At 40.8% G+C, this 18,781-nt stretch overlaps 1 protein-coding gene and 1 pseudogene across 22 annotated transcripts in view; both read left to right on the top strand.

Annotated features, from left to right (window-relative positions):
• Positions 1 to 18,781, top strand: part of LOC101169865 (protocadherin gamma-C5) — a 307,671-nt gene that overhangs the window by 157,378 nt on the left and 131,512 nt on the right. The gene's annotated exons all lie outside the window — the stretch shown is intronic.
• Positions 5,332 to 9,115, top strand: LOC111947995 (protocadherin gamma-A3 pseudogene; annotated as a pseudogene). Its single transcript, XR_013658545.1, has one exon. The product of XR_013658545.1 is annotated as a protocadherin gamma-A3 pseudogene (transcript).

Below are 18,781 nucleotides of genomic sequence, written 5' to 3'. Positions count from 1 at the left end.
TGAAGTTTGTTTTCTTGCATCGTGATGGTTACTTTAATAGCCTAACCTTTATGTTACTGCGACTATTTGAGGGGGAAGTAATCATTTTAAACGCTGTGTGCTGTGAAAGAAAAATTATATGGCTCATTTTACCAAAAACGAATATTCTTTTTTTTTTCAATATTCCAATATTCTTTTTACTTATGTATTTATTTATTTTTACAGTGTAACTGACTTTAAATTACTAATAGTCTTTGCTTTATATTAAGGTGTTTGTGTTAGCAATGATGACAAATAAGGTTTATTGAATAAGGGCGCCTGAAGTTTGATAAACACCAATGCAGGACTTGTAAAAAATATTAGTGGACATCCTATGGAGTATGTGTACCTACAGCGACTGTTGGTGGTGCTATTGCCTAAGCATAAAGCTGGAGTGCAATAGCTCACCAATACACAGTCACCACCGCCCATCTTTGCAACAAAGGAACGATATCTGTAAAAGCAGACGGCAACCAACTCTCTTGTATTAAAACATCATATTTTTGAAGGAAGGACTTTTTATTCTATTTTTGCTATACGATATTTTACTTTTTTATGTTAAGAATGGATTATTCTAAAAGAAGACAACACCCTCCGCATTTGAAAATCTCCATTTTGCTTTACTGTCTTCTCGCTCCCGTCGACGGACAAATTCGTTATTCTATTCCAGAAGAGATGAGGAAAGGAGTGTTTGTTGGAGATGTTGCAAAAGACCTGGGTTTGGATGTCAGAAGGTTGGTGGCCGGTCAGGCTCGACTTGTTATAGACGGTGAAATCAAATACGTCGCACTGAATCCGAACAAAGGCCACATCGTTGTCAATGAACGAATTGACAGAGAGAAATTGTGCGCCAAGAAATCTCCATGCAGCTTTAGTTTAGAAATTGTCCTCGAAGACCCACTCGAATTGTTTTCCATCACAATTGAAGTACAAGATGTTAACGATCACGCTCCTGCTTTTCCCAAGAAGGAAATTAATTTGGAGATTAGTGAATCGACTCCGGTGGGGAGCGCGTTTCTCCTTGATAGCGCATCTGATCCTGACGTAGGGATAAACTCTCTGCAGAGCTACTCTTTAAAACCAAACGAGCATTTTGTTCTAAAACAACATACTCGGCCAGATGGGAGTAAATATGCAGAAATGTTGCTTCACAAAGCCCTGGACCGAGAAAAACAAAGCGAGCACGCGCTTGTATTGTCTGCTGTTGATGGTGGAGAACCGCAGATGTCCGGGACGGTGAAGATTCAAGTGTCCGTTCTGGACGCAAACGACAACGCACCCGTTTTTACACAGCCCTTGTACAAAGCCTCTGTTTCAGAAAATATTTTGCGCGGCGCGATCATACTCCGAGTGTCTGCCGTGGACGCAGATCAGGGTTACAATGGGAACGTCACGTATTATTTCACCCACTTAGAGGAGGGTTCTTTTCCTTTTGAAATTAATTCATTCACGGGGGAGATTAAACTCACAGGTGACCTTGATTTCGAGGTTTCGCCAAGTTACGAAATAAATATTCAGGCAAAGGATCCGTGGGGGTTAGTTGGAGTTTGCAAATTGATGATCGAGATATTGGATGTCAATGATAACTCTCCAGTGATCACTATGGCTTCATATTCAGGAAAGATTTCAGAAGATTCTCCCCCTGGCACAGTTGTGGCATTGATTAGTGTCCAGGATAAAGATTCAGGTAAAAACGGACAAGTGCGCCTTGCTTTAGAAGAAAATCTACCATTCAACATCAAATCCACTTTGAGAAATTATTACACTTTGGTAACAGAACGAATTCTTGATCGAGAAAGTGATTCAAAATACAGCATCACCCTAACAGCCACAGATGAAGGCTTCCAACCCTTATCCAGCAAAAAGAGTTTTGTTTTAGAAATAACAGATGTTAATGACAATTCTCCAGCTTTTGGACAAAATGTGTACATTACTGAAGTGATGGAAAACAACTCTCCGGGGGTCAATCTGTTACAAGTTCAGGCCACGGACCCAGACCAGGGCCAGAATGCACGTCTGACTTATTTTCTTGTGGACACTGAAATTAATGGAAATCCTGTCTCCAAATATTTCTCAATGAGTGCAGAAAGCGGCACAATACAATCTTTGTATTCATTTGATTATGAACAAATAAAAGAGTTCAGACTGCAAGTAAAAGCTGTAGATGGAGGTTCACCCCCACTTAGCAGCAACACAACAGTTATTATTAAAGTTCAGGACCAGAACGATAACCCGCCTCAGGTTCTGTATCCGGTCCAGACTGCTGGCTCTGTGGTGGCTGAAATGGTACCTCGTTCAGCTGATGTGGGCTACCTGGTGACTAAAGTGGTGGCTGTAGATGTGGACTCTGGACAGAATGCCTGGCTCTCCTATAAACTGCAGAAAGCCACAGACAGGGCCCTGTTTGAAGTGGGCTCACAGAATGGAGAAATCCGAACTGTCCGCCAAGTGACGGAGAAAGATTTGCTTAAACAAAGACTGACTGTGATCGTGGAGGACAACGGGCAGCCCTCTCGTTCAGCTACAGTCATTGTGAACGTGGCGGTGGCGGACAGCTTCCCTGAAGTGCTGTCGGAGTTCACTGACTTTCCACACGACAAGGATTACAATGACAACCTGACTTTTTACTTAGTGCTGGCTCTGGCTGTGGTTTCTTTCCTCTTCATCATGTGTTTAGTGGTCATCATCTCCGTCAAAATCTACAGATGGAGACAGTCTCGCATCTTGTATCACTCCAGCCTCCCAGTGATTCCATATTATCCTCCACGTTACTCAGACACTTTGGGCACAGGGACTCTGCCACACACGTACAATTACGAGGTGTGCAGGACCACTGACTCCAGAAAGAGTGACTGTAAGTTCGGCAGAGCTGGGAGTCAGAACGTGCTGATAACGGACCCCAGTTCTACAGGAACCATGCAGCGGATGCAGAATGAGAAGAGCATCCTGGATGAACCAGATTCTCCTCTGGAGGTTAGTTAATCCAATTTACTTTAGACAAAGGCAGTGCTGAAAAACAAGACAAGTTTGTTGCTTGGGGTTTTCTTTGCTTGGATGTTGACAGCTTGCAGTGTTTGATATGGCTTTTCTAAAATTCCCTGTAAGGTTTATGCAAATCATAAAACAACAATAATGTCTGTTTATTACATGCAATGGATCCTGTGGTATACAGCGTGTTTTCTAATTAAGACTTTTCTCGTGAAGTCTCCTTTTTGGTCGTTGCTGTCCGTGGTGCTGATTTTTTAAATGAGTTTAAGAGAATTCTAATTAAATAAAAATTTCAAATACTTATTGGTGATTACAAAATAATAAAACGATTTATCAATAATATTATTCATCTATACTCTTTTCTTTATTCTTTATGCTCCTCTATAAATGTGACACTTTTTCCTAACATTTTTTTCCCTACGAAGTATAATATAGACTCACCTTGTATTGTATTATTAACAGTAAATGCATATTAAATATAATTAGTTATTTCTTTAACAATACCAGATTTAAAAAGAGTGTTAATGGTGTTGTTATCTATACTATAAATGGTTTTGGATGCGTATTTAATTAATTTTTTTATATTTTTTTATCAGACACTGGTTTGTTTTGTAGTGTAAAACGTACCGACATGTTTCGGTGGAATGTCTTCCACCTTCATCAGGGTCGTCATCAGGTGGTAGCGTGTGACGTCTTTAAAAACAGCTGATTGTGACTGAGGCGGAGTCACCTGTCAAACTTTGACAAGGGACTCCGCCCCATCGGAGCATCCGGTTTTGGATGCTTGAAGTTCTTGCTTTGGCCCCAGAGAGAAGCTGTTGGCAGTCAACTCTTATCCTCTCCTTGAATCAGAGACCTCTCTCTTTCTCATATCACTGCACATTTTGTCAGCAAGAAAACAATTCTTTTTCTGAAGCTCATTCGATCGATGATAAATTTGTATTTTTGAAAGATTAGTCACCTTTGGAGGAATTATTTGTTGACTTGAAATCCTGAGTTCATTGTTGGTATCATTGTTCATTGTAGGTTTAATTTTTTACATGGAGTTCCAAGAACTGCGCTGTGATGGATGTGTATGATAGCGCGACGGGTGTTAAAGTTCTTTTTCTTTGTCTTTTTCTTTCTCAATCGAAAGCAAAGATTCGATATTCAATTCCAGAGGAGCTAAAGAATGGATCTCTGGTAGGAAACATTGCGCAAAATCTTGGTTTGGATTTATAGATGCTTTGTTCAGGGCCATATTGTGGCCAGTGAAAATATCCAGTGTGCCCTGCTGACTGCAGACAATGGGGCTTTGGTTGTTAATGACAGACTTGACCCCGAAGAGCTCTGGGGAGATGTGACGCTTTGTAGTTTCACCTTTGATATTTTATTGGAAAACCCAATGGAGATGCATCCTATAACTGTAAAAATAATGGACATAAATGATAACTCTTTAGCATTTCAGAACAGCCAGTTGGAATTTCAATTTCATTTCATTTCTCAGCTCGCGTTTTGTTTTGGAGAGCGTCATCTGCGCTCTCCAAACAAAACAGTTAATTTTATTATGATAGAATATTATATTTTTAGAGTATATACACATGTTTGTTTATCTACGATTGCATACTGTTTTGCAAATCCTCTTTCTAATATGTAGCAACATTTTTCTTATGATTAAAAATAGAAAAAGAGCAAGTTTCCTATAACTATAACTACGGTGTCACAATACTTTGTGTGTTGGTAGATATATTATTTGAAAAATATAATTGAGTGAATTGGTTCCCTTTGTTCCCTTAGAATTTGCTTGCATCCAGCACTACTAAGAGTGGTGATGGAGTTTGGACATGGTGACCTGTTACAGCTATTTTGTTGACTTTATTTGCAATAATATCCCACCTAGCTTTATTCTATTTGTTGTGTAATACCAATACAGTTAACAACAACAATACTCATAAAAATGTTTAATTGATTGCTATAAGATGCATTCAATAAACACTCTTGTTTTTTGTGCTCTTTTCTACGTGTGTAGCTGGAGTTCTTCCATTTTATCTCATTTGACGTGTAAAAAAACAAAACAAAAACCAATCTGAAGTAGTTAAAAAGAGTAACTTTTTTTTAAATTAAATGGCAGATAATATAAAACAACCATAGTAAAGTTCAATCATTTTAGTCACCAGTCTTACAATTTAATTACCTTTTTTTTTTTTCCAATCTATTTAGTGATATACAGTATTTTTTTAATATGCTGATTCAGCTTTCTCTAAGTCTGTAATTACTGACAAAACAAACAAAAGGATTTTTAACAGAAGTGCTGTTTCATGTTCAAAATTCCGTCTGAGCGATATGTAGGCTACATTGCCGTGGTATGAACTTGTTGTTTTATTTATTTTAACTGTTGTCTCTTGGAGGAAACTATCTATTCTGTTTGTTGTGTTAGACTGCAAGGGGAGCTGTTGGACAGCAAAACACTTAGTTGGCTGCATCAACATTCGGTCCATCCCCTCACAGAGAGAGCGATCTGCACTGGACTGCAGACCACATTTAGCATACGCTGGTTTGAGGAGACATCTGATTCACAAACCGTCTTTTTAAAATGTTGGGAATCTTTTAATCGCAAAAGAAAACATATTTACTCGTTTTAATTGCATAGAGGGATATTATTTTCCCTTTCTTTTGTTTGATTTTTTTTTTTCTTGTCATGGCGCCGAAGATCCGTCTCTCCCTCATTGCGGTCAGATTACGATTTATCTTTGGATTTCATCTGAATATCTGCCAGCTTCTTGTGTTTCTTAATATGGTTATCACGGTAGGCGGACAGATTCGGTACTCAGTGGCGGAGGAAATGAAGAAGGGCTCTGTCATCGGTAATGTAGCACAAGATCTGGGCTTGGATCTGCGAAGGCTGCGCTCTGGGCGAGCCCGCATCGTGACAAGAGAAAACGTTCATTACGCCGAGCTGAAGGCAGACAAAGGGATTCTCGTCGTGAACGAACGGATTGATCGGGAGCAGCTGGGTGGGGACGTGACGCCGTGTAGCTTCATTTTGAGATGATTTTGGAAAATCCGATGGAACTTCACAGAATTACTGTGGAGGTTTTGGACATAAATGATCACGCGCCCGTTTTCCCAAACAAAGAAAAGCCGATCAGTTTTAAAGTGAGTGAATCGGCAGCTGTTGGAGTCCAGTTTCCACTGCAGAGCGCGGAGGATTTGGATGTGGGCCAAAACGGTTTGCAAAATTAAGTTTTATCACCAAACGACAATTTTATATTGAAGCAAAATGCAAATCCAGATGGAAGCAAAAACGTTGAAATGGTGCTTCAGAGGCCTTTAGACAGGGAGCAAAATCAACACCTGACCTTAAAGCTAATAGCAGTTGATGGCGGGACGCCGCAAAGATCTGGTTCAGTAAATATAGATGTCACTATTCTAGATGCCAATGACAACATTCCAGTTTTCAGCCAGTCTGTGTACAAAACATCTGTGGTGGAGAACACAGCAAAAGGCACCAGTGTAATCACTGTCAATGCTACTGACGCAGACAGTGGCTCAAATGCGATCATTACCTACAGTCTTTCAAAAATTAAAGGCAGCACCACAGATATATTCAGCATTGATGAAAATCTTGGTATAATTTTTGTGATTGGTGTGATAGATTATGAAAGAGAAAAAATATATGAAATTAGAGCTGAGGCAAAAGATCAAGGTGGCTTGATCGGAACAAGTAAAGTCATAATTGATGTAGTTGATGTAAATGACAATGCACCAGTCATAAATGTGATGTCTTTCTCCAGCGTAGTGTCAGAGGATGCACCTGTTGGAACAACTATAGCTATTTTTAATATAAAAGATTTTGATTCCGAAAAAAATGGGCAATTCAGATGTTCTGTTGATGGAAAACTCCCTTTTAAAATTGAATCCTCAATGACAGACTATTATAATTTAATCTCCAATCACCAGTTTGATAGAGAATCTATGCCGGAATACAATATAACAATATCAGCAACAGATGTTGGCTCTCCTCCTCTTTCTAGCAGTACACATTTAAACCTTAAAATCTCAGATATAAATGATAATGTTCCAGTTTTTGAAAAATCAAGATACTTTGCACAGATTAGTGAGAATAATCCTACAGGAGTTTCTGTATTTTCCGTGAGAGCACATGACTCTGACTGGGGTCAGAATGCTAGAATTACTTATCTGTTGGAAGATACACACGTGGATGGAAGTCTGATTTCTACCTATGTGTCCTTAAACTCTGTGACAGGAGTTGTTAGTGCAGTTCGTTCTCTGGATTATGAACAAATCAAACAATTTGAATTTGTGGTCAAAGCGCAAGACGGAGGCTCTCCTCCACTCAGCAGCAACGTGACAGTGAAAATCCAGATCCAGGATCAGAACGATAACCCGCCTCAGGTTCTGTATCCGGTCCAGACTGCTGGCTCTGTGGTGGCTGAAATGGTGCCTCGTTCAGCTGATGTGGGCTACCTGGTGACTAAAGTGGTGGCTGTTGATGTGGACTCTGGACAAAATGCCTGGCTCTCCTATAAACTGCAGAAAGCCACAGACAGGGCGCTGTTTGAAGTGGGCTCACAGAATGGAGAGATCCGAACAGTCCGCCAAGTGACAGAGAAAGATTTGCTCAAACAAAGACTGACTGTGATCGTGGAGGACAACGGGCAGCCCTCTCGTTCAGCTACAGTCATTGTGAACGTGGCGGTGGCGGACAGCTTCCCTGAAGTGCTGTCGGAGTTCACTGACTTTCCACACGACAAGGATTACAATGACAACCTGACTTTTTACTTAGTGCTGGCTCTGGCTGTGGTTTCTTTCCTCTTCATCACGTGTCTAGTGGTCATCATCTCCGTCAAAATCTACAGATGGAGACAGTCTCGCATCCTGTACCACTCCAGCCTCCCAGTGATTCCATATTATCCTCCACGTTACTCAGACACTTTGGGCACAGGGACTCTGCCACACACGTACAATTACGAGGTGTGCAGGACCACTGACTCCAGAAAGAGTGACTGTAAGTTCGGCAGAGCTGGGAGTCAGAACGTGCTGATAATGGACCCCAGTTCTACAGGAACCTTGCAGCGAATACAGAGTGAGAAGAGCATCCTGGATGAACCAGACTCTCCTCTGGAGGTCAGTAAAAATAAGCTGAGTTTACCATTGTTGTTTTTTTTTCTGTAACCATACGGTTGAATTAATTCAGCACCATGAACAGCGAAACACAGTGCGCTATCTCCCACATTATATTATTTAAGTCTTTTACTTTATTCTTTTTAAACAAGGTTTCCGTTAAAAAATATACATGTCTGTTTCTAAATATTTTTGTCTATACTTTTTTGTTCGATTTATTATTTGTGTTTATATGTTGCATTTTCAAATCTGCTTGGAAGAATACATACAATAATAATAATAATAATAATAATAATCTTTATTTGTATAGCACCTTTCCCGATAAAAGTGCTTCACAGTACAACACGATAAAACAACAGTAAAACACAGTAAAAACACATGTTAAAAAGAAAATTGAGAAAAAGCTATTTTAAAAAGATATGTTTTTAGCTGCTTTTTAAAAGAAAACACTGAGTCCTCCTATCTGAGGCTAAGAGGAAGAGAGTTACAGAGGGATGGGGCCACTGATGCAAAGGCTCTGTCTCCTTTAGTTTTTTAACCGGGTGCTCTTAACAGCCAGCTGGTCACATGATCTCAGTGACCTGCTGGGAGTGCTATATATATATATAATATACTGCTAACGGACACAATTAGTACTTTGTACTTTCCTGTAGACCCCAGTTCTACGGGAACCATGCAGCGAATGCAGAGTGAGAAGAGCATCCTGGATGAACCCGATTCTCCTTTAGAGGTCAGTTGGAAAACAAAAAACCTTAATTTACTCTTGAAATTGTTCCAAAGTTTTGCTGTAAAGACTGTCCGTTCAGAACCATGGACAGCGTTAAAAAAAAATTTTTTCTTTTCTTCCTGCTACTCTTTAGTCAGAGCAAGACATTTTTACACTGCTTTATATCTGGTGCTTTCTTTCATTCTAAATTATGTTTAATTTTTTTATATTAATCTCAATACTCTAGACATTTATAAAATAAGATAAACACGTTTCTTTATTTATGTATTTTTTGGTATGTTGTTTCTTGTAAAGTGATTTTTCCTGAAATTATAAATTTTCACCTCACCTCAGAGATTTGAGCCTTTATTGGGCGTTTTAAGAGTTTAGCCTTTTTGCTTCACAGTCTCTTTTCTGTCCAACCGTTCGTTCATTTCCCACTGAAAACAAGCAGATATTTTTTGCTAAATAATACACTCGAATTTTTTTTATATTCTGTAACCTGTATAAAGAGCTGTTTTTATTATATTTTCATTTTTCTACTTTCAACTTGTTTTTTCATCATTTGTACTCTAAGCGACGCTGTTGGTTAGGATAACAAGTGCTGCGCCACATTGTTATTGAGTCCATCCTCTCTGTGAGGGGAGAGGCTTTGGCTGTCTTTTCTCAGTTTGGATTGAACAACCCACCGACGCGCGACTCAATTTTATCATGATTTTAGACCTTTCCATAAGCATGAAGGAGGAAAGTCGTTCACCAAGATTTGTTTGGATATTTTAGCTTGGGAATCAATTGAACAAACGAAAATATTTGCATTTTTAGAACAGTTTACAGCTATAATGACGTTCGTGAGCATTACCTACAAGGCCGTTGGACGGCGGTGGATTTTTCAGCGGTCTCTAGTGGGAGTAATTTTGTTCCTGTGTCATGCTATAACCAATGCGAGTGGACAGATTCGGTATTCGGTTCCAGAAGAAATGAAAAAAGGCTCTGTCATCGGTAATCTTGCACACGATCTCGGCTTGGGTTTGGAGAGGCTGCGCTCTGGGCGAGCCCGCATTGTGACCGGAGAAAACGCTCAGTACGCCGAATTGAAAACGGACAAAGGGATTCTAGCCGTGAACGAGAGGATTGATCGAGAGGAACTCTGCAGAGATTTGACGCCGTGCAGCTTCAGCTTTGAGATGATTTTAGAAAATCCGATTGAACTTCACAAAATTACTGTGGAGGTTTTGGACATAAATGATCACGCACCCGTTTTTCCGAACAAAGAGAAGCCGATCAGTTATGAAATAAGTGAATCGGCTGCACCTGGAGCGAGCTTCGCCCTGCAGTGCGCGGAGGATCTGGATGAAGGGCAAAACGCGCTGCAACGTTACATCCTCTCTCCCAACGACTACTTTGAATTGAAGCAGGTTACCAATCAGGATGGGAGCAAGTCTGTGAAAATGCTGCTGCAGAAGCCTTTAGACAGAGAGCAACATGCGCACTTACATCTAAAACTAATTGCAGTTGACGGAGGGACGCCGCAAAAATCCGGTACAGTAAATATAGATGTTACTGTTCTAGACGCAAACGACAATGAACCAAATTTTAACCAGTCAGTGTATAAAGCATCTGTGCCAGAAAACACAGCGAAAGGTACGAGTATAATTAAGGTTCATGCAAAAGACGCTGACAGTGGTTCTAATGCGCTTATTACCTATAGCATTTTTAATATAAAAGGGAGTGTGAGCAACATATTTAGCATAGACGAAAACAACGGAATTATCTATGTAATCGGGCATATAGACTACGAAAAACAGACTAAGTATGAGCTGAGGGTGGAAGCAAAAGATCGCGGTGGCCTTACAGGGATCAGTAAAGCGGTTATTGACGTCATTGATGTAAATGATAATGCTCCGATTATTCATGTTATGTCATTTTCAAGTGCAGTTTCAGAGGATGCGCTTCCTGGTACAACAATAGCTGTTTTAAAAGTCAGAGATGCTGATTCAGAGAAAAATGGTGAAATCAAATGTTCCATCGACAAAACACTTCCATTTAAAATTATGTCCTCAATGACAGACTATTACAATTTGATCTCAGAACAGCAGCTGGACAGAGAAACTGTCTCAGAATATAACATTACAATAACCGCTACAGATTTTGGAACTCCTTCTTTATCTAGTTCCACACAGTTGCACCTTAAAATCTCTGACATAAATGACAATGCACCTATATTTGAGAAACTCAGCTACATTGCTCACATCCAGGAGAATAATTCCCCTGGTGTTCCTATATTTACTCTAAGTGCGCATGATTCTGACTGGGGACAAAATGCTAGAATTACATATCTATTAGAAGATACTTACATAAGTGGGAGTCCGATTTCTACCTATTTGTCTCTAAACTCTGAAACAGGAGTTGTTAGTGCAGTTCGCTCGTTGGATTTTGAGCAAATCAAACAGATTGAATTTGTGGTCAAAGCGCAGGACGGAGGCTCTCCTCCACTCAGTAACAACGTTTCTGTAAAAATTGTAATCCAGGACCAGAACGATAACCCACCTCAGGTTCTGTATCCGGTCCAGACTGCTGGCTCTGTGGTGGCTGAAATGGTGCCTCGTTCAGCTGATGTGGGCTACCTGGTGACTAAAGTGGTGGCTGTTGATGTGGACTCTGGACAGAATGCCTGGCTCTCCTATAAACTGCAGAAAGCCACAGACAGGGCGCTGTTTGAAGTGGGCTCACAGAATGGAGAAATCAGAACTGTCCGCCAAGTGACGGAGAAAGATTTGCTCAAACAAAGACTGACTGTGATCGTGGAGGACAACGGGCAGCCCCCTCGTTCAGCTACAGTCATTGTGAACGTGGCGGTGGCGGACAGCTTCCCTGAAGTGCTGTCGGAGTTCACTGACTTTCCACACGACAAGGATTACAATGACAACCTGACTTTTTACTTAGTGCTGGCTCTGGCTGTGGTTTCTTTCCTCTTCATCACGTGTTTAGTGGTCATCATCTCCGTCAAAATCTACAGATGGAGACAGTCTCGCATCCTGTACCACTCCAGCCTCCCAGTGATTCCATATTATCCTCCACGTTACTCAGACACTTTGGGTACAGGGACTCTGCCACACACGTACAATTACGAGGTGTGCAGGACCACTGACTCCAGAAAGAGTGACTGTAAGTTTGGTAGAGCTGGGAGTCAGAACGTGCTGATAATGGACCCCAGTTCTACAGGAACCATGCAGAGGCTGCAGAGTGAGAAGAGCATCTTGGATGAACCAGATTCTTCTCTGGAGGTTAGTTGTCTTCAATCTAATGTAATGTAATGTAATGTAATGATTTAATGTAATATAATATAATATAATATAATATGATATGATATGATATGATATGATATGATATGATATGATATGATATGATATAATATATAATATAATTTAATATATAAGCTATCACTTTCATAATCAATTTCTGCCCTTATACATTTTTTTACTATTACAGGCTATAGACTTTAAAGTGGTATACTTGTAGGGTCATGTCACTCACAGCATGACAAGAAGATTACGTAACGTTTGCTTTCATTGTCATGAAAGCTGCAACATGCTATACGTGGTTCATGTGAATCATCTGTCTAGATATTTTTCTTTTTAGACTGGTCTTAACCTTGAAAAAAAATGTATACTCTTTCTAAAACGGTAATATTTATGATAAATATTTTAACAATAAACAAATCAGTCAACCAATAAATATTTTTCAAGATGTTTTTTTGTTTATTTTATTGTGACTAGTTTTTGTTTCCACGCTATTTTCTGGACAGCTCCGCTCTGTTTTGCTTTCACCAGTTTACCTGTGAGAGACGCTGTTGGTCTACAAATTGCTTTCGATCTGTCGTCATTTTGTTCTTCCTCTTTTCCTTCTTGAAGAGAAGTGAGCTCGTCGTTTTTTCTGTATGAGAGACACCGTTGAAGCAGGCTCTTGTCTGACGGTTGATATTTTTTCTGCGGAAACGGGTGAAGTAAAAGCGTTAGTTTTATTTTGGAAAAAAGACAATTCCCGACTTATGTTTTGAATAGGGGAGTGGTGACCTCGAAATATTCCTGGAATATATAATTAAGACGACGATCGTTGTACAGACTGCGACAACGAATGGAGCTGATTGTTTTTTGTGCTTGCGCAATATCCTTTGCGGCTGGACATATTCGCTACTCAGTTCCAGAGGAGTTGAAAAAAGGTTCGCTGATCGGTAATGTAGCACAAGATCTGGGCTTGGATCTGCGAAGGCTGCGCTCTGGGCGAGCCCGAATCGTGACAGAGGAAGACGTTCCCCACGCCGAGCTGAAGGCAGACAAAGGGATTCTCGTCGTGAACGAGCGGATTGATCGGGAGCAGCTGTGTGGGGACGTGACGCCGTGTAGCTTCAGTTTTGAGATGATTTTGGAAAATCCGATGGAACTTCACAGAATTACTGTGGAGGTTTTGGACATAAATGATCACGCTCCCGTTTTCCCAAACAAAGAAAAGCCGATCAGTTTTGAAGTGAGTGAATCAGCAGCTGTTGGAGTCCAGTTTCCACTGCAGAGCGCGGAGGATTTGGATGTGGGCCAAAACGGTTTGCAAAATTACGTTTTATCACCAAACGACAATTTTATATTGAAGCAAAATGCAAATCCAGATGGAAGCAAAAACGTTGAAATGGTGCTTCAGAGGCCTTTAGACAGGGAGCAAAATCAACATCTGACCTTAAAGCTAATAGCAGTTGATGGCGGGACGCCGCAAAGATCTGGTTCAGTAAATATAGATGTCACTATTCTAGATGCAAATGACAACATTCCAGTTTTCAGCCAATCTGTGTACAAAACATCTGTGGTGGAGAACACAGCAAAAGGCACCAGTGTAATCACTGTCAATGCTACTGACGCAGACAGTGGCTCAAATGGAGTCATTACTTACAGTTTGTCAAAAATGAAAGGCAGTCCAGAAAATGTGTTTTCTATAGATGAAAACACTGGTGTGATTTCAGTCTTCAATGTGATAGACTTTGAAAAAGACACCAAATATGAGGTCAGGGTGGAGGCAAAAGATCGAGGTGGCTTAATTGGAACAAGCAAAGTCATAATTGATGTAGTTGATGTAAATGACAATGCACCAGTCATAAATGTGATGTCTTTATCAAGCTTAGTGTCAGAGGATGCACCTGTTGGAACAACTATAGCTATTTTAAATGTTAAAGATGCAGATTCCCAGAAAAATGGACAGGTTAAATGTCAGATTAACACTAAGCTCCCTTTCAAGTTTGAGTCATCGCTAACAAATTATTATAATTTGATTACAGAACAACAGCTAGATAGAGAGTCTGTACCAGAATATCAGATAACTATAACAGCAACAGATTCTGGTTCTCCTCCTTTAACCAGCTCTAAAACAATAAATCTAAAAGTTTCTGACATTAATGACAATGCACCACAATTTGACAAAAACTTCTTTTTTGCACACATCCAGGAGAACAATTCCCCTGGTCACTCTATTTTTACAGCCAGAGCATATGATTCTGATTGGGGTCAAAATGCTAGAATTACATATCTATTAGACGATACACAACTGAGCGGAAGTCCGATTACTACCTTTGTGTCTTTAAACTCTGAAACAGGAGTTCTTAGTGCAGTTCGCTCTCTAGATTATGAACAAATCAAACAGCTGGAGCTTGTTGTCAAAGCTCAGGATGGAGGCTCTCCTCCTCTCAGCAGCAACACAACTGTTATTATTAGAGTTCAGGACCAGAACGATAACCCCCCTCAGGTTTTGTATCCGGTCCAGACTGCTGGCTCTGTGGTGGCTGAAATGGTTCCTCGTTCAGCTGATGTGGGCTACCTGGTGACTAAAGTGGTGGCTGTTGATGTGGACTCTGGACAGAATGCCTGGCTCTCCTATAAACTGCAGAAAGCCACAGACAGGGCGCTGTTTGAAGTGGGCTCACAGAATGGAGAAATCCGAACCATCCGCCAAGTGACGGAGAAAGATTTGCTCAAACAAAGACTGACTGTGATCGTGGAGGATAACGGACAGCCCTCTCGTTCAGCTACAGTCATTGTGAACGTGGCGGTGGCAGACAGCTTCCCTGAAGTGCTGTCGGAGTTCAGTGACTTTCCACACGACAAGGACTACAATGACAACCTGACTTTTTACTTAGTGCTGGCTCTGGCTGTGGTGTCCTTCCTCTTCATCACGTGTTTAGTGGTCATCATCTCCGTCAAAATCTACAGATGGAGACAGTCTTGCATCCTGTACCACACCAGCCTCCCAGTGATTCCATATTATCCTCCACGTTACTCAGACACTTTGGGCACAGGGACTCTGCCACACACGTACAATTACGAGGTGTGCAGGACCACTGACTCCAGAAAGAGTGACTGTAAGTTCGGCAGAGCTGGGAGTCAGAACGTGCTGATAATGGACCCCAGTTCTACAGGAACCTTGCAGCGAATACAGAGTGAGAAGAGCATCCTGGATGAACCAGACTCTCCTCTGGAGGTCAGTAAAAATAAGCTGAGTTTACCATTGTTGTTTTTTTTTCTGTAACCATACGGTTGAATTAATTCAGCACCATGGACAGCGAAACACAGTGCGCTATCTCCCACATTATATTATTTAAGTCTTTTACTTTATTCTTTTTAAACAAGGTTTCCGTTAAAAAATATACATGTCTGTTTCTAAATATTTTTGTCTATACTATTTTGTTCGATTTATTATTTGTGTTTATATGTTGCATTTTCAAATCTGCTTGGAAGAATACATATAATAATAATAATAATAATAATAATCTTTATTTGTATAGCACCTTTCCCGATAAAAGTGCTTCACAGTACAACACGATAAAACAACAGTAAAACACAGTAAAAACACATGTTAAAAAGAAAATTGAGAAAAAGCTATTTTAAAAAGATATGTTTTTAGCTGCTTTTTAAAAGAAAACACTGAGTCCACCTATCTGAGGCTAAGAGGAAGAGAGTTACAGAGGGATGGGGCCACTGCTGCAAAGGCTCTGTCTCCTTTAGTTTTTTAACCGGGTGCTCTTAACAGCCAGCTGGTCACATGATCTCAGTGACCTGCTGGGAGTGCTATATATATATATAATATACTGCTAACGGACACAATTAGTACTTTGACAATTTTTTTTTCTTTTCTTTTTTTTTTTTTATGTTTTTGGACATACACAAAAAACCCTGGTAAGAATAACTTAATTTCGCCTTTTTTTCCTAATTAAATTGTTCCAGTTCAAGTATGTTCTATACTCGCACCGGACTCTGAGAGACGCTGTTGGTCAAGATAAAATTGTCTACTGAGCCCTATGATCATTCTCCTCCCTCGCCCTTCTCCTAGAAGAAAGAAGCAGTTTTCATTTTGCCTGACACCAGCAATCATTTTAGACTCAATTTCTTCTTAAATCTAAGCGAGCATAGTTTTCCTTAGAATATTTTTTTAGTCATCGTGATCCAATATTGTTTTTTTTTTTAACTTGTGGACCCATAATTATGGAACGAGGAACACAGCCGTGTCAACGCGTCAAAGGGCGGCTTCTGCGCGACGGTGTGCTCTTTTTCCTTCTCTGTCTGTGTCAGCTCGCCTTTGGACATGTCAGATATTCGATTCCAGAGGAAATGAGGAAAGGATCATTTATCGGGAATGTGGCTCAAGATCTCGGCTTGGATCTGAAAAGACTCCGTTCTGGTCGGGCCCGTATTGTGACCGGGGAAAACACCCAGTACACCGAGCTAAAAGCAGACAAAGGGATTTTAGTCGTGAACGAGAGAATCGACCGGGAGAAGCTTTGCGGCGACACGATGCCGTGCAGCTTCAGCTTTGAGGTGATTTTAGAAAATCCTATGGAACTGCATCAAATAACTGTGGAAATAACAGATATTAATGACCATTCGCCCACTTTTAAAAGAGAAAACATTCTCTTTGAAATTAGTGAATCGGCTTTAACAGGAGCACGATTCTCTTTAACAAGCGCAGAGGACGCAGATGTTGGCCCGAACGGTCTTAAAGAATATGTCTTGACCGAAAATGATCATTTTATTCTTAAACAGCACTCAAACGCAGATGGTAAAAAATACGCGGAGATGGTGCTTCAGAAGCCTTTAGACAGAGAGACAAATCCGAACCTTTTGTTAAAGCTAATCGCTGTTGACGGAGGGAATCCGCAGAGATCAGGAACAGTTAATATAAATATAACTATTCTTGATAATAATGATAACGCTCCAGTATTTAATCAATCGGTGTACAAGGCTGCGGTCACCGAAAACTCCCCTCGAGGCACTTACGTCATCACAGTAAATGCGACTGACGCAGACTTCGGCTCCAACAGCATCGTGAGGTATTATTTTTCTGATCTCAACAGCGGATCAAATGATTTGTTTGAAATTGATGAAAAAAGTGGTAAAATCTCAATGACTGGTTCCATTGATTATGAAAAAATCAAAAAGTATGAACTCAGGGTGGATGCAAAAGACCAAGGAGGTTTGACGGATTCAAGTAAAGTGATCATTGATGTGATGGATGTGAACGATAACGCTCCTGTTATAAGTGTGATGTCATTCAGCAGTCCTGTCTCTGAAGATTCTCCTCTTGGTACAACCGTTGGAATTATTAATGTGAAGGACCCGGATTCGGCAGACAACGGAGAAGTGAGATGTAGGCTTGAAGGAAATATCCCTTTTAAGATCAGATCTAGTTTAAAAAATTACTACACTTTGCTCACAGATTCTTTATTAGATCGTGAAAGTGTTTCTGAATATAACATCACTGTAACCGTAACAGATGCTGGAGTGCATCCTTTGTCATCTAAAAGGACTTTTAACTTGAGGATTTCTGATGTTAATGATAATTCTCCACGTTTTCTAAAAGGCGTTTATGACGCGTTTATCTTTGAAAATAACCTTCCAGGTGTGTCTGTTCTCACCATCAAAGCTAAAGATCCAGATGAAAATCAAAATGCTAGGATATCCTACATTCTGGAAGAAAGTAAAGTTTCTGGCGGGCCAGTCTCTGAATATGTTTCAGTAAATGCAGAAAGTGGGGTTATTCACGCCTTACGCTCATTTGATTATGAGCAAATTAAGCAGCTTGAATTCGTTGTCAAAGCGCAGGACGGAGGTTCTCCTCCACTCAGCAACAACGTGACAGTGAAAATCCAGATCCAGGACCAGAACGATAACCCGCCTCAGGTTCTGTATCCGGTCCAGACTGCTAGCTCTGTGGTGGCTGAAATGGTTCCTCGTTCAGCTGATGTGGGCTACCTGGTGACAAAAGTGGTGGCTGTTGATGTGGACTCTGGACAGAATGCCTGGCTCTCCTATAAACTGCAGAAAGCCACAGACAGGGCGCTGTTTGAAGTGGGCTCACAGAATGGAGAAATCCGAACTGTCCGCCAAGTGACGGAGAAAGATTTGCTCAAACAAAGACTGACTGTGATCGTGGAGGACAACGGGCAGCCCCCTCGTTCAGCTACAGTCATTGTGAACGTGGCGGTGGCGGACAGTTTCCCTGAAGTGCTGTCGGAGTTCACTGACTTTCCACACGACAAGGAATACAATGACAATCTGACTTTTTACTTAGTGCTGGCTCTGGCTGTGGTTTCTTTCCTCTTCATCACGTGTTTAGTGGTCATCATCTCCGTCAAAATCTACAGATGGAGACAGTCTCGCATCCTGTACCACTCCAGCCTCCCAGTGATTCCATATTATCCTCCACGTTACTCAGACACTTTGGGCACAGGGACTCTGCCACACACCTACAATTACGAGGTGTGCAGGACCACTGACTCCAGAAAGAGTGACTGTAAGTTTGGCAGAGCTGGGAGTCAGAACGTGCTGATAATGGACCCCAGTTCTACAGGAACCATGCAGCGGATGCAAAGTGAAAAGAGCATCTTGGATGAACCAGACTCTCCTCTGGAGG

This window comes from Oryzias latipes, chromosome 10 (assembly GCF_053564925.1).
Source record: "Oryzias latipes strain Hd-rR chromosome 10, Olatipes_Hd-rR_3.1".
Taxonomy (NCBI): Eukaryota; Metazoa; Chordata; class Actinopteri; order Beloniformes; family Adrianichthyidae; genus Oryzias; species Oryzias latipes.
The sequence above is the reverse complement of the archived record's forward strand: the minus strand, read 5'-3'. Positions and strand labels throughout refer to the sequence as shown.